This window comes from Oncorhynchus tshawytscha, linkage group LG01 (assembly GCF_018296145.1).
Source record: "Oncorhynchus tshawytscha isolate Ot180627B linkage group LG01, Otsh_v2.0, whole genome shotgun sequence".
Taxonomy (NCBI): domain Eukaryota; kingdom Metazoa; phylum Chordata; class Actinopteri; order Salmoniformes; family Salmonidae; genus Oncorhynchus; species Oncorhynchus tshawytscha.
Window position 1 is genome coordinate 82,145,613 of NC_056429.1, and position 16,104 is coordinate 82,161,716.

The following is a 16,104-nucleotide window of genomic DNA, read 5'->3' on the forward strand; positions in this document are numbered from 1 at the left end:
TTAGTCAGTGAGACTTGTTTTACATGGAGTATTTATGGTTAGGGTTTCAAATGCATTCGGAAAATAAATGCAATGCAATCACAAACCATGTTGTAGGTGCAGTGAGATATTAAAATGTATCACAAAACTTGTTAGTGTAATTACAAATGTAACGACACTGCAATAAGGACCCTGCAAAGGATAGTGTTACTTATTTCTGATATATTGAGAGGTTTTGGGAGAACCTTATTGCACCCACAGTACAACTGAACACAGGTGGTCCCATGTGGCTCAGTTGGTAGAGCATGGCGCTAGCAACGCCAGGGTTGTGGATTTGATCCCCACTGGGGACCAGTATGAAAAATGTATGCTCTCACTACTACTGTTAGTCGCTCTGGATAAGAACGTCTGCTAATGAATTAAATGTTTAAAAAAAGAATGTTGAAATAAAAGTTGTGGTAACTTGAAATTACACACCCTTGTACCTTTTTATAAAGGTTAAAAAAAACAAGAATAATAATAGGTCATGTAACAATTATGGTGATTCCTTCTCATGGACTGAGATTATTTGTTACCCTAAACTGGAGCTAGATCCATGTGAAATGTTTGGTGAATTACCGTGGAGGATACCTGCAATAGGAAGTTATCAATTAAATGTCACAATAGGGTGCAGAGTGTTCATCAGAGTTATACAGTAGGTAACTGTTTAGCTCTATCATCAGAGTTACACAGTAGGTAACTGTTTAGCTCTATCATCAGAGTTACACAGCAAGAAACCGTTTAGCTCTATCATCAGAGTTATACAGTAGGTAATGTAGAACTAAGAACAGATATGGCCCTTGGTTCACCCCAGACTTGACTGCCCTTGACCAGCACAAAAATACCCTGTTGCGTACTGCATTAGCATCAAATAGCCCCAGCGATATGTCACTTTTCAGGGAAGTCAGGAACCAATACACTCAGTCAGTTAGGAAAGCTAAGGCTAGCTTTTTCAAACAGAACTGCTTCCTGTAGCACTAATTCCAAAACATTTTGGGACAGTGTTAAGTCCATGGAGAATAAGAGCACCTCCTCCCAGATGCCCACTGCAATGAGGATAGGAAACACTGTCACCACCGATAAATCTATGATAATCCATAATTTCAATAAGCATTTTTCCACAGCTGGGCATGCTTTCCACCTGGCTACCGCTACCCCGGCCAAAATCTCAGCACACCATGCAGCAACTTGCCCAAGCCCCCCCGCTTCTCCTTCACCAAAAACCAGACAGCTGATGTTCTGAAAGAACTGCAAAATCTGATCCCAACAAATCATCTTGGCTAGACAATCTGGACCCTCTCTTTCTAAAATTATCAGACTAAATTGTTGCAACCCGTATTACTAGCCTATTCAACTTCTCTTTCGTATCGTCTGAGATCCCCAAAGATTGGAAAGCTGCCGCGGTCATCCCCCTCCTCAAAAGGGGAGACACTCTAGACCCAACCTGTTATAGACCTATATCCATCCTGCCCTGTCTTGCTAAAATCTTCCAAAGCCAAGTTAACAAACAGATCACCGACCATTTCGAATCCCACTGTACCTTCTCCACTATGGAATTTGGTTTCCGAGCTGGTCATGGGTGCACCTCAGTCACGCTCAAGGTCCTAAACGATATCATAACCGCCATCGATAAAGACAGTACTGTGCAGCCGTCTTCATCGACCTGGCCAAGGTTTTCGACTTTCGACTCTGTCAATCACCATATTCTTATTGTCAGACTCAATAGCCTTGGCTTCCCAAATGACTGCCTCGCCTGGTTCACCAACTACTTCTCAGATAGAGTTCAGTGTGTCAAATCGGAGGGCCTGTTGTCCGGACCTCTGGCAGTCTCTATGGGGGTGCCACAGGATTAAATTCACAGGCCGACTCTTTTCTCTGTATATATCAATGATGTTGCTCTTGCTGCTGGTGATTCCCTGATCCACCTCTAAGAAGACGACACCATTCTGTATACATCTGGCCCTTCTTTGGACACTGTGCTAACAAATCTCCAAACGAGCGCTATACAACACTCCTTCCATGGCCTCCAACTGCTTTTAAATGAATACTAAGTGCATGCTCTTCAAACATTGCTGCCCGCACCATCCCACCCGACTAGCATCACTACTCTGGAGGATTCTGACTTAGAATATGTGGACAACTACAAATACCTAGGTGTCTGGTTAGACTGTAAACTCTCCTTCCAGACTCACATTAAGCATCTCCAATCCAAAATTAAATCTAGAATCGGCTTCCTATTTCGCAACAAAGCCTCCTTCACTCATTCCGCCAAACATACCCTTGTAAAACTGACTATCCTACTGATCCTTGACTTCGGCGATGTCATTTACAAAATAGCCTTCAACACTCTGCTCAGCAAACAGGCTGTAGTCGATCACAGTGCCATCCGTTTTATCCCCAAAGCCCCATATACTACCCACCACTGCGACCTGTTTGCTCTCGTTGGCTGGCCCTCACTATATATCCGTCACCAAACCCACTGACTCCAGGTCATCTACAAGTCTTTGCTTGGTAAAGCCCCGCCTTATCTCAGCTCACTGGTCACCATAGCAACACCCACCCGTAGCACGTGCTCCAGCAGGTATATTGCACTGGTCATCCCCAAAGCCAACACTTCCTTTGGCCGCCTTTCCTTACAGTTCTCTGCTGCCAATGACTGGAAAGAATAAGCATCAGCTGTCAGAGCAGCTTACCGATCGCTGTACCTGTACACAGGCAATCTGTAAATAGCACACCCAACTACCTCATCCCCATATTATTACTTATCCTCTTGCTCTTTTGCCCCCTAGTATCTCTTCTTGCACATTATCATCTGCACATCTATCACTTCAGTATTAATGCTAAATTGTAATTATTTTTGCCTCTGTGGCCTATTTTTTTAATATACCTTTATTTAACTAGGCAAGTCAGTTTAGAACAAATTCTTATTTTCAATGACGGCCTAGGAACAGTGGGTTAACTGCCTGTTCAGGGGCAGAACGACAGATTTGTACCTTGTCAGCTCGGGGATTTGAACTTTCAGTTACTAGTCCAACACTCTAACCACTAGGCTACCCTGCTACCCATTTATTGCCTTACCTCCCTACTCTTCTACATTTTCACACTGTACATTGATTTTTTTATTTTCTTTTGTGTTATTGACTGTACGTTTGTTTATGTGTAACTCTGTGTTGTTGTTTTTGCTGCACTGCTTTGCTTTATCTTGGCCAGGTCGCAGTTGTAAATGAGAACTTGCTCTCAACTGGCCTACCTGGTTAAATAAAGGTTAAATAAATAAAAAGAACTGTAGCTCTATCATCAGAGTTATACAGCAAGTAACTGTTTAGCTCTATCATCAGTTATACAGCAAGTAACTGCTTAGCTCTGTCATCAGAGTTATACAGCAAGTAACTGTTTAGCTCTATCATCAGAGTTATACAGCAAGTAACTGTTTAGCTCTGTCATCAGAGTTATACAGCAAGTAACTGTTTAGCTCTATCATCAGTTATACAGCAAGTAACTGCTTAGCTCTGTCATCAGAGTTATACAGCAAGTAACTGTTTAGCTCTATCATCAGAGTTATACAGCAAGTAACTGTTTAGCTCTGTCATCAGAGTTATACAGCAAGTAACTGTTTAGCTCTATCATCAGTTATACAGCAAGTAACTGTTTAGCTCTGTCATCAGAGTTATACAGCAAGTAACTGTTTAGCTCTATCATCAGTTATACAGCAAGTAACTGTTTAGCTCAAATCAAATCAAATTTCTTTATATACCCCTTCGTACATCAGCTGAAATCCCAAAGTGCTGTACAGAAACCCAGCCTAAAACCCCAAAGAGCAAGCAATGCAGGTGTAGAAGCACGGTGGCTAGGAAAAACTCCCTAGAAAGGCCAAAACCTAGGAAGAAACCTAGAGAGGAATCAGGCTATGAGGGGTGGCCAGTAGTCTTCTGGCTGTGCCGGGGGAGATTATATCAGAACATGGCCTAGGTGTTCAAATGTTCATAAATGACCAGCATGGTCAAATAATAATAATCACAGGCAGAACAGTTGAAACTGGAGCAGCAGCACTGCCAGGTGGACTGGGGACAGCAAGGAGTCATCATGCCAGGTAGTCCTGAGGCATGGTCCTAGGGCTCAGGTCCTCCGAAAGAGAGAAAGAAAGATAGAAAGAGAGAATTAGAGAGAGCATACTTAAAATCACACAGGCCACTGGATAAGACAGGAGAAGTACACCAGATATAACAAACTGACCCTAGCCCCCCGACACATAAACTATTGCAGCATAAATACTGGAGGCTGAGACAGGAGGGGTCAGGAGACACTGTGGCCCCATCCGAGGACACCCCCGGACAGGGCCAAACAGGAATGATATAACCCCACCCACTTTGCCAAAGCACAGCCCCCACACCACTAGAGGGATATCTTCAACCACCAACTTACCATCCTGAGACAAGGCCGAGTATAGCCCACAAAAATCTCCACCACGGCACAACCCAAGGGGGGGCGCCAACCCAGACAGGAAGATCACATCAATAACTAAACCCACTCAAGTGACGCACCCCTCCTAGGGACAGCATGAAAGAGCACCAGTAAGCCAGTGACTCAGCCCCGTAATAAGGTTAGAGGCAGAGAATCCCAGTGGAAAGAGGGGAACCGGCCAGGCAGAGACAGCAAGGGCGGTTCGTTGCTCCAGAACCTTTCTGTTCACCTTCACACTCCTGGGCCAGACTACACTCAATCATATGACCCACTGAAGAGATGAGTCTTCAGTAAAGACTTAAGGCCTCTAGAAGTACAAGTGATGGGAAACCAAGGCTTTCTGAAGGTTTTGGAGCTTTCAACAAAACATTTTTTTTTTAAACAGTTAATTACAGATTATTTTGGGCACAAGATAATCTGAAACAACCAAAACAAACAGCAAACGCATCAAACAAATTTGTAGAGATAGAGGCTTGATGTAGTCATTGTGTGCTAGGAATATGGGACCAAATACATCATGTTTTACTACTTTAATACACATACATGAATTTGTCCCAATTCTTTTGGTCCCCTAAAATGGGGGAACTATTTATAAAAAGTTCTGTAATTTCTAAATGGTTCATCTGATACGGGTGGATATACTCTCAAATTAAAGCTGACAGTAACCTCATAGTTATTGTTTGATTTCAAATTCAAACTTTTGGAGTATAGTGCTCAGAGAAGAAAAAAGTATTCACTGTCCCAATTACGGAGGGCACTGTATCTGAAATTACATGATATATTGATGTTTACTGGTCATGAAAAGCATGCAGTTACTTGCTGTATAACTCTGATGATAGAGCTAAAGAGATCTTCTGTTGAATCTGACAATTAATCTTAATGGCTGTACAGTCGTCTCAAATAAAACTGTGAAGGACCTCGGCGTTACTCTGGACCCTGATCTCTCTTTTGACGAACATATCAAGACTGTTTCAAGGACAGCTTTTTTCCATCAAATCAAATCAAATCCATCTACGTAACATTGCAAAAATCACAAAACTTTCTGTCCAAAGTTAATGCAGAAAAATGAATCCATGCTTTTGTTACTTCTAGGTTAGACTAATGCAATGCTCTACTTTCCGGCTACCCGGATAAAGCACTAAATAAACTTCAGTTAGTGCTAAATACGGCTGCTAGAATCCTGACTAGAACCCAAAAATTTGATCATATTACTCCAGTGCTAGCCTCCCTATACTGGCTTCCTGTCAAGGCAAGGGCTGATTTCAAGGTTTTATTGCTAACCTACAAAGCATTACATGGGCTTGCTCCTACCTATCTCTCTGATTTGGTCCTGCCGTACATACCTACACGTATGCTACGGTCATAAGACGCAGGCCTCGTACTTGTCCCTAGAATTTCTAAGCAAACAGCTGGAGGCAGGGCTTTCTCCTATAGAGAATGGTTTATGGAATGGTCTGCCTACCCATGTGAGAGACGCAAACTCAGTCTCAACCTTTAACAAAGACTTCCAAACTGGCAGTGACTACAGGGCAAAACAGACCAAAGACATGGAAAATGCTCAACCAGGTTTGAGACTTGCTGCCACTCCAAAATGTCAGCTATACACATTTAATTGTTGAGGCACTCAACCACAGATCAGTTAAATTGGTACAGCTCTCTCACTCACCAGTGCAGCAAATGCAGCCTCTTACAAGGCACGCCTCATAACACGATAATGAGCCAGAAACACAGTGGGGTGGATTTACAGTACCATTTGAAATACAGTATTTCTTTAAAGTAATGGACTGTTTTGTTAAACCAACGTTTCATTGGAATTTATGGTATCGTTTATCAGTTAAAATCACCCAGAGTGTATTGCAATATATGACAATGAATGTGTTACATTGCTTTTAGTTTTACTTTATAATACTGTAAAAACAACAGTTGCTGTATAGAAATAAAAAAATTGTGCTGGTAGTATGGGTCATGTCTTTTTAACTGTTTGGGCTAGAAACAAACCATTTTCTTTGCAGCAATAGTTCAAAAATAACAGTCCAGAATCTGTGTTCCGTTTGTTCACTACTATACTTTTGGGGGGACGAAAATAGTCTGTGCTTCTGCGTCTCACCCGTCAGCATGAGGTTGGTGCCTGAAACGGAACATTTTAATTTACGGTAGCCATAAGCTACTACTGTAAAGAAATACAGAATGTTAGAGTCATTTTTACAGAAGTCTTCCAATTATAGTTAATAACAGTATTTTTCAACAGTTTACCCACAATGCAGTGCAATCTACAGCTTTCATTCTGTAAAAAACATTTAAGGTATTTTACTGTACATTCTACAGTGTTTTACTGTTGAAATATACAGAAAAGTCCTACATTGTGTACAATATAAAAGATAATCCAAAACAAACATGAACTTTGACCTGAAGAACAACCCAGACACAGACAGGTGTGTCTGCTCAGGTGATGACAGATCATATTATCCACTTTTCTGTGCTCATCGATACATTTTCACATCACAGTTTAGTTTGTAATGAATACACCACAATGAGTGTAGCCTATAGTGCCCCTCCATATTCAGAACTACACTGTAACTATCTGTATATCCATAAACAGACGTATGAATGTACTTCTGAGTGTATATTGATTTCTAGGTTACAGTATACTAGATTTTCAGACGGGACTGTATACTAGCTTTTCAGACGAGGACTTGTCTGGTGTGTCTGTCTGTCTCCTATCCATCTAGCTCTGAGCTGGTGAACCAGCAGATATAATTTGCACCAGTACATCATCATGTGGCTGTAACCTTAGCTTGGAGACGACGACTCAGTCTTTGTTCTCTGGCAGGCTCACTTGGCGATGTCTGGTTGAGTGCTGAAAGATATGATTATCCCTAATGTCAATGCATAGCACCATCCCTGATAAGATATTGCTTCACTAGAGTCCACCTCACTTATCTCTCTCTCTGTCTAATATTTTATGCTCAGCTTTTTCTATGGAGGGTGGGATACGAAAGAGAGTTATTACTACCTGTAAATGCCAAAATGAAGGAAACACTTACAAAGTACATTGAAAGTAGGTGCTTCCACACAGGTGTGGTTCCTGAGTTAATTGAGCAATTAACATCCCATAATGCTTAGGGTCATGTATAAAAATGCCCAGTTGTGTATTATTTTGGCTACCATGGCTAGAAGATCTCAGTGAGTGACTTTGAAAGAGAGGTCTCAAAGTAGCATAGGGGGTTTAAAGTGTTTGTGTGTGTGTGTGTCTCAGTCACCAGATCTCAACCCAAATGAACACTTATGGGAGATTCTGGAACGTGTTCCACCACGATCAACAAAACACCAAATTATTGAATTTCTCACTGAAGAATGGTGTTGAATCCCTCCAATAGAGTTCCATACATTATGAATCTATGATAAGGTGTATTGAAGCTGTTATGGCTCGTGGTGGCCCAAAGTCCTATTAATTATGTTGGTGTTTCCTTTATTTTGGTTACATGTAACGAAATAACTTAAAAACAGAATTTAAGTGTAAAATTCAACAAATTAGTGAATAAAAATGTGATACTTGTCTGTGATTTACCATAACAAACTAATGTAAACTCTTTACTAGTGCGGATTGGCTGCATTAAGTGGTGGAGTGGAGGGGGAGAAGACCTGTAGTTGAAAAGCATGTGACTGAGAGTAAGCGAGGGGGTGGGGAATGATGGGGGTACCATCCCCCCTGAGCAGCCCAGTGATGAGGAGCAGTGTCTATCCTCAGATTAGGACCAGGAGATGAGAGGACGGAGACACAAGGGGGGGCGAATGGGGCCATAAGGGGCCAGAGCCTGTGGAATGCCAGCTGCGAGACAGCCAATTCCCCCAACCCTGATCGCACCACGTGCAACACACATCTCTCAGCACCTACTGTTCCACCAGCCAAAGCCCCCCTTGCTATTAAGTTGACAGAACTGTTCATATCCTGGGCTGGGATGATAGATATGTCATATCTCTGTTGAAAACCCTGTTTGTCTCTCCCAGGTGTATGCACTCCCTTCTTCTTTCTCCCCAGCGACGGTGCAGACAGACAGTGCACATGGCACTTTTCGACACTCGGGGGAAGATAGTGATTTGGCATTAAGACATTATCAAAGGGGAGATCTTTCCCATGCAATTATGGTGGAAAATAAAGGTGATGAGCTGTGTCGCACAAAGGAAAGCAGAGGATCAAAAGGGGTTTGGAACTGAGGCTGATTACAATAAAAGGCAGCTAGCCTCCAGCTAGCTAGCACTTCAACCCTGTCTGGCACTGTTTATAAACCAGTATGTAACTCAAACACAGAAACAAACATATCATTTTTTATAGACTGAATTCGATTCATACTGTATTATTTCAAGCCAATAATTGTTAGGCTAGTACCTGTATGTGTGATGCTCTTTTACTGTATACTAGTGCAACTAAAAAAAGATCACCTGAATCTAGTGACTACGATTAAACTATGTCTGAAAAACCAGCCCTTAGAAGCCTATTGGGGTAGGTAAGCAAGTTTTAGCACTAAAAGAGCAGCCTGCTCACAAGGCCTGGTGTGGTTGTTCCTGTGGTTGTCAGAACATGTTGCTAATGAGTGGCCTCTCACAAAGCGGATTGGTTGTCTCATTTCTTATAAAGCGTGATTGTTCCCTGTAATCCAGACTGAGCACCACTTCTCTTTCATCTCCATAGAAGAGATTTAAAAAAAAAAAATTTGTCGTCCAGGCGGGGAGGCACTATTCCACTCTTAGCTTCAGCCGGTTCAGCTCAACCCTCAGCTCTCTCTCTCTCTGTCTCAATGGGATTTACTGACCACTGTTATGACTAAGGGCTCTATTCAAATCCGCATTGCGGAAGTTCAGATTTACTGCATGATTGAAGTTTAAAGGCAATGGTCCCGCATAGCGGAGAATGCATTTACGGTAAACATTGCATGTGTCTGAAATTACCTTTCAATTTCTTTTGCTGAATATGTAACACTTCTGCTTTACAGATTGAATAGAGCCCTAATTCTCTGAACATTATAAGTTGGTGAGAGGTCATTATCGTTTCCGTTTCCTATGAGTGAGAATGAATTAAATATTTTATTTTTTCTTACCTTTTCTTCCTTGTCTTATTTTATTACCCCTTTTTTCTGCCCAAAATCATGATTATGATCTTGTGCAATGACCTTCCCCTAGCGACGCTGGATCAATTGTGCGCCGCCCTGTGGGACTCCTGGTCACAGCCGGTAATGACACAGCCTGGGATTGAACCCCAGTGTAAAGATGTATGCTGAGAGTCAGGAAGCAAGTTCAGGGAGTGAATACATTTCATAAATAAACTAACACAACAAGAAACACGAACAGCGCACTAACATGACACAGAAACAGAAACAATGACACCTGGGGAAGAAACCAAAGGGAGTGACATATAAAGGGCAGGTAATCAAGGAGGTGATGGAGTCCAGGTGAGTGTCAATGCGCTGATGCGCGTAACGGTGGTGACAGGTGTGCACCATAACGAGCAGCCTGGTGACCTAGAGGCTGGAGAGGGAGCACACATGACACCCAGGCTGTAGCGACTCCGGAACACTGGGATGCCGTGCCTTAGACTGCTGCGCCACTCGGGAGGCTCCTTAGCTTTTCTTTCAATTACATTTTTATTTCAATCATTGTGGACGTACAGTATCAGGCATGTTTAATCAAACAATCAAAAGCCTCAGTCATATTTCTTCATACATTCTTAAGCATCAGTCATTTACAATGGCAGAGCAGGGCTCTCATTCTTGTCAAAATGTAGACTAACAAATGGCCTCCCGGGTGGGGCAGTGGTCTAGGGCACTGCATCGCAGCGCTAGTGTGCCACCAGAGACTAGGTTCTCGCCAAGGTCGCACAGTGTTTCCTCAGACACATTGGTGAGGCTGGCTTCCGGGTTGGATACGCGCTGTGTTAAGAAGCAGTGGGGCTTGGTTGGGTTGTGTTTCGGAGGACGCATGACTTTTGACCTTCGTCTCTCCCGAGCCTGTACGGGAGTTGTAGCTATGAGACAAGATAGTAATTACTAAAAATTGGATACCACAAAATTGGGGAGAAAAAGGGGTAAAAAAAATAAAATAAAAAAGTAGGCTAACATGTCAATACATTCACTAATGGATGGCTACAGTATTGTTATCTGAAAATATTTCTATGAATCTTCTAGAACTTTTTGAAACTCCAACTGAAATTCCAACATGTCACTTCCTGTAACTCACAGCGAATAGGAAAACAGAGCCAGTGAAATAATAAATCAGGTTGATGAACAGAATTATAACCTGCTTGCTTTCCAAGCTACTTCTCCAATGAAGCACAGCGGCACACAGCTCCATCAGCTAGCCTAGAAGCCCACTTCTGAACAGCTCCAGTGATTTAGCACCACACCAGGGGAGGACAGAGGACGGTGGTTATTGAATTTATTCACAGGAAGATGGTGGCTAATAATGGCTCATAGTCTTTACGCAGTAGAGCAATCACCTAGCATGTCTCCTTTAAAAGGGCGGAGAGAATTCACTGATGACAAAATAGTCTCTAATTTATGAAGGACTAAAGATAATTGTGTTTCTATGATAGGAATAAACTGGTTGAAATAGGTGTTTCTGGGAGAGATCGACATGATATTCCACATGATGGTTTGCTTGCAACGTTCCTCTAAACATAGAGTTGTAAGTATTCCTCGCTTGGACAAAAAGCTCAAAGAAAAAGTACAGCAGCAGATCAACTGAAAGTGTATTTTTCTTTTTCAAAAGTTGCTGGAGTTCCCTTACAGTTGCTTTAAGCAATAGAATCACCATTAATCCTCATTCAGTCTCTCTCTTGCAACTGTGAAATCTCCTCCTCACCCCTCAGTCAGAAAGAGAAAAGTCCTTCAGGGGCCTGATAGGTTGTGGACTGATGCTTAGCAACAGAATTCCAGTGCCCTAAGTAGCAGTAAGCTCCTCGCTGCACCCTTTGATGTGGCTGTCAAGCCAGATTTACATGGCTTTAACACATTGTCATCACATCCAGATGTATAAGGGGATAAAAGAAAGTGGTGTTTACACTTTTTTCAGTTATAATTAAATGGTGTTCCTGATGATTATGATTCCTGAAGTGACGGGTGGGAGACAGAGCGTAGGGAGGAGGGGATTCGTCCAGGGAGGTCTGACGGAAGCAAAGCTACATAGTGCAATTTCACCTCCGGACATTTTAAGGATTTTTTTTTAATTCAAGAGCTTCTCCTCCATGGAAGATGTGAATGTCTTACACTTTCCACTCCAACAGGTGAAGACAGTAAACCAAATAAGATTGTTGTAAGTTCACAGTGATATCTGGAACAGTCAGCTATACATACAGTAGAAGCAGCTACACTAAAAGTTCCAATTCCAATAACTGTATTGATCTCCAGGGCTCCAAAAGCAGATCTGTCATATTAGTGAGCACAGATGTAGTGTCCCGTGGTGATACATTCTGATGCAATCAGATTAATTGCTGTGATAACTTATAACAGATATATTAAGATATAAACACTCAGTCAGACATATGCCTTGAGGATGGTGTTGGAAAACAACCCTGAGCTTGATGATGTGAGTCATCTGGACACAAGTGCTAAGTGTTACAATCTGAAGCACCCTCTCATGCTCTGATGACGATGTATTAGACAGCAATTAAGTTGAAAACAAGTACGATACTATAGGGACATAAGCGGAACCCATCATGCTAAAGAAGGATAAACACATGTCAGTAAACTTGAGGGAGGTATGAATTTTACATTACAAATCATCTGAGCACAGAAGTTGAAATCTGGTGTTCAAGGTTCAGTACTTGGACCCCTTCTATTCTAACTTCCTAAACGTTAGAGTCGCTACAATGATTATTTCTCTCGGTTTGGCTAACAATACTAGTAATACATTTTATAAAGGAGCGTTAGAAAGAAGCATAATGAGACATGTTGTTCTGGGGATCTAAAAGCTGAGCTTTTGATATGTAATCCATCCTCAATCATTTCTCTCTCAGTACTAAAAAACCTCTCTGTGGCCTTGTTGTATCTTAAGAGGTCCCTTAGCCTTTAAGATTCAGATCTAAAGGTCTTATTTCAAAGTGCTATTCGGTTCATGCATGTGAACCAAGGGACTGCTGCTATGAAACCATGTCCTTTGACTGGCTTACAATAGCATCTCAACCACTGAAGAATGCCTTCGATCTCCATGTGAGTGGGGCTACTTGTACCATTGAGGGCAATAGAGTTTTTAGGGAGGCCTTGGCTAAAACATTCAGATCTTACATATTGTCTTTTCTCTTTAATATCTTTTCAAAAACTTTTCTGTACTAAATTCAAGTTAAAACACAACATTATTATATCACTGTGATTTTGAAATAGTTTTGACCAAGACAGTATTATACACATATGAATTCAAACTCAAGCAGAGAAGACTGCAAAAGATGAAAAAATACACTGTGAGAGACTGAGAGGGAGAGACAGAGAGAGTGACTTGGAGATAAAGAGAGAGAGAGACCTATCAAAGACCTCTCTGATGAGAATAGGCTACCCAACCTGTTGGGGAGGGACGCAGAGAGCTGTGGGTTGGCAGCGCACTACATTGCTGCCAGCCATAAGATGAGGGACAGTATCTGACAGACCAACCAACCCTCACATGTCCTCTATGCTTATTGTTATTGTTCAATGTATGGTTATTTTGACACTTGATTATTGTTGTTCCTGTTATCCCGCTGACAATATTGGTTATTATTATTTTAATGATGTTAATATTGTATATCTCCAGAGTAAGCTTTGGCAATATGTACATTGTTAGGTCATGCCAAAAAAGCAAATAGAATTGAATTGACAGAGAGAGAGAGACTGAGAGACAGAGAGAGAGACTGAGACTGGGTGAGAGATAGATGCTCAACATGCTCTGCTCACACCTACTGTGATGGTCTGGTCCTAAACCACACAAAAACAACACTAGACACTAAGGAACACAAGGCTTTGACTATCTCATCCTGGAAGAAACATGTTCTGAGGTCATCTGCCTTTGGACTAAAGAGCAGGAATTCAGACTTCTTCAAAGAAATTGGAAATACAGACATTGTCATCCTACAAGAAACATGGTATAAAGGAGACGGACCCACTGGTTCCGCTCTAGGTCACAGAGAGCATCCACCAAACTACCAGGGGTGAAATAGGGAAGAGACTCATTTGGTATAGAGCAGACCTAACCCACTCTATTAAATTAGTCAAATCAGGAACATTTTACATCTGGCTAGAAAGGAATGAGAAAATTATCTCAGCAGAGAAGAATGTCCTCATGTGTGCTACTTATATCCCCCCAATGGAATCCCCTTTAACAGCTTCTCCATCCTAGAGGGGGAAGGTACTAGTCTGTGGCGACCTAAATGAGAACACTGGACAAGAACCCGACACCCTCAGCACACAGGGGGACAAACACCTACCTGGAGGTGAAAGCATTCCCTCCCCCATATGCCCCCCTAGACACAACTACGATAACATAACCAACAAAAACATGTCACAACTCCTGCAGCTCTGTCAGACGCTAGGCATGTACAGTTGAAGTCGGAAGTTTACCAACACTAAGGTTGGAGTCATTAAAACTCATTTTCAACCACTCCACAAATGCATTGTTAACAAACTATAGTTTTGGCAAGTAGGTTAGGACATTACTTTGTGCATGACACAAGTACATTTTCCAACAATTGTTTACAGACAGATTATTTCACTTATAATTCAATGTATCACAATTCCAGTGGGTCAGAAGTTTACATACACTAAGTTGACTGTGCCTTTAAACAGCTTGTAAAATTCAAGAAAAGTATGTCATGGTTTTGGAAGCTTCTGATAGGCTAATTGACATAATTTGAGTCAATTGGAGGTGTACCTGTGGATGTACTTCAAGGACTACCTTCAAACTCAGCGCCTCTTTGCTTCACATCATGGGAAAATCAAAAGAAATCAGCCAAGACCTCAGAAAAAACATTTGTAGACCTCCACAAGTCTGGTTCATCCCTTGGGAGCAATTTCCAAATGCCTGAATGTACCATGTTCATCTGTACAAACAATAGTACACAAGTATGAGCACCATGGGACCACGCAGCCGTCATATCGCTCAGGAGGGAGACGTGTTCTGTCTCCTAGAGATGAACGTACTTTGGTGCGAAAAGTGCAAATCAAACACAGATCAACAACAATGGACCTTGTGAAGATGCTGGAGGAAACAGGTACAAAGTATCTATATCCACAGTAAAACGAGTCCTATATCGACATAACCTGAAAGGCTGCTCTGCCATAAAAAAGCCAGACTACGGTTTGCAACTCCACATGGGGACAAAGATCGTACTTTTTGGAGAAATGTCCCCTAGTCTGATGAAATAAAAATGTTTGGCAATAATGACAGTCGTTATGTTTGGAGAAAAAAGGGGATGCTTGCAAGCCGAAGAACACCATCCCACCCGTGAAGGGTTGGGAGCATCATGTTGTGGGGCTGCTCTGCTGCAGGAGGGACTGGTGCACTTCACAAAATAGATGGCATCATGACGCAGGAAAATTATGTGGATATATTGAAGCAACATCTCAAGACATCAGTTAAAGCTTGGTCGCAAATGGGTCTTCCAAATGAACAATGACCCAAATGCATACTTCAAAAGTTGTGGCAAAATGGCTTAAGGACAACAAAGTCAAGGTATTGGAGTGGCCATCACAAAGCCCTGCCTTCAACCCTATAGAAACTGTTTGGGAAAATGTTACTGCTAACCTACAAAGCATTACATGGGCTTGCTCCTACCTATCTCTCTGATTTGGTCCTGCCGTACATACCTACACGTATGCTACGGTCACAAGACGCAGGCCTCCTAATTGTCCCTAGAATTTCTAAGCAAACAGCTGGAGGCAGGGCTTTCTCCTATAGAGCTCCATTTTTATGGAACGGTCTGCCTACCCATGTCAGAGACGCAAACTCGGTCTCAACCTTTAAGTCTTTACTGAAGACTCATCTCTTCAGTGGGTCATATGATTGAGTGTAGTCTGGCCCAGGAGTGGGAAGGTGAACGGAAAGGCTCTGGAGCAACGAACCGCCCTTGCTGTCTCTGCCTGGCCGGTTCCCCTCTTTCCACTGGGATTCTCTGCCTCTAACCCTATTCCAGGGGCTGAGTCACTGGCTTACTGGGGCTCTCTCATGCCGTCCCTGGAGGGGGTGCGTCACCTGAGTGGGTTGATTCACTGTTGTGGTCATCCTGTCTGGGTTGGCGCCCCCCTTGGGTTGTGCCGTGGCGGAGATCTTTGTGGGCTATACTCAGTCTTGTCTCAGGATGGTAAGTTGGTGGTTGAAGATATCCCTCTAGTGGTGTGGGGGCTGTGCTTTGGCAAAGTGGGTGGGGTTATATCCTTCCTGTTTGGCCCTGTCCGGGGTGTCCTCGGATGGGGCCACAGTGTCTCCTGACCCCTCCTGTCTCAGCCTCCAGTATTTATGCTGCAGTAGTTTATGTGTCGGGGGCTGGGGTCAGTTTGTTATATCTGGAGTACTTCTCCTGTCCTATTCGGTGTCCTGTGTGAATCTAAGTGTGCGTTCTCTAATTCTCTCCTTCTCTCTTTCTTTCTCTCTCTCGGAGGACCTGAGCCC

General features: G+C 42.5%; 1 non-coding gene across 1 annotated transcript; it reads left to right on the plus strand.

Moving 5' to 3' along the window:
• The first annotated feature begins 257 nt into the window (after positions 1-257).
• trnaa-agc lies at positions 258-333 on the plus strand. Its single transcript has one exon. It is a non-coding gene; the product is annotated as a tRNA-Ala (tRNA).
• Positions 334-16,104: the final 15,771 nt, after the last annotated feature.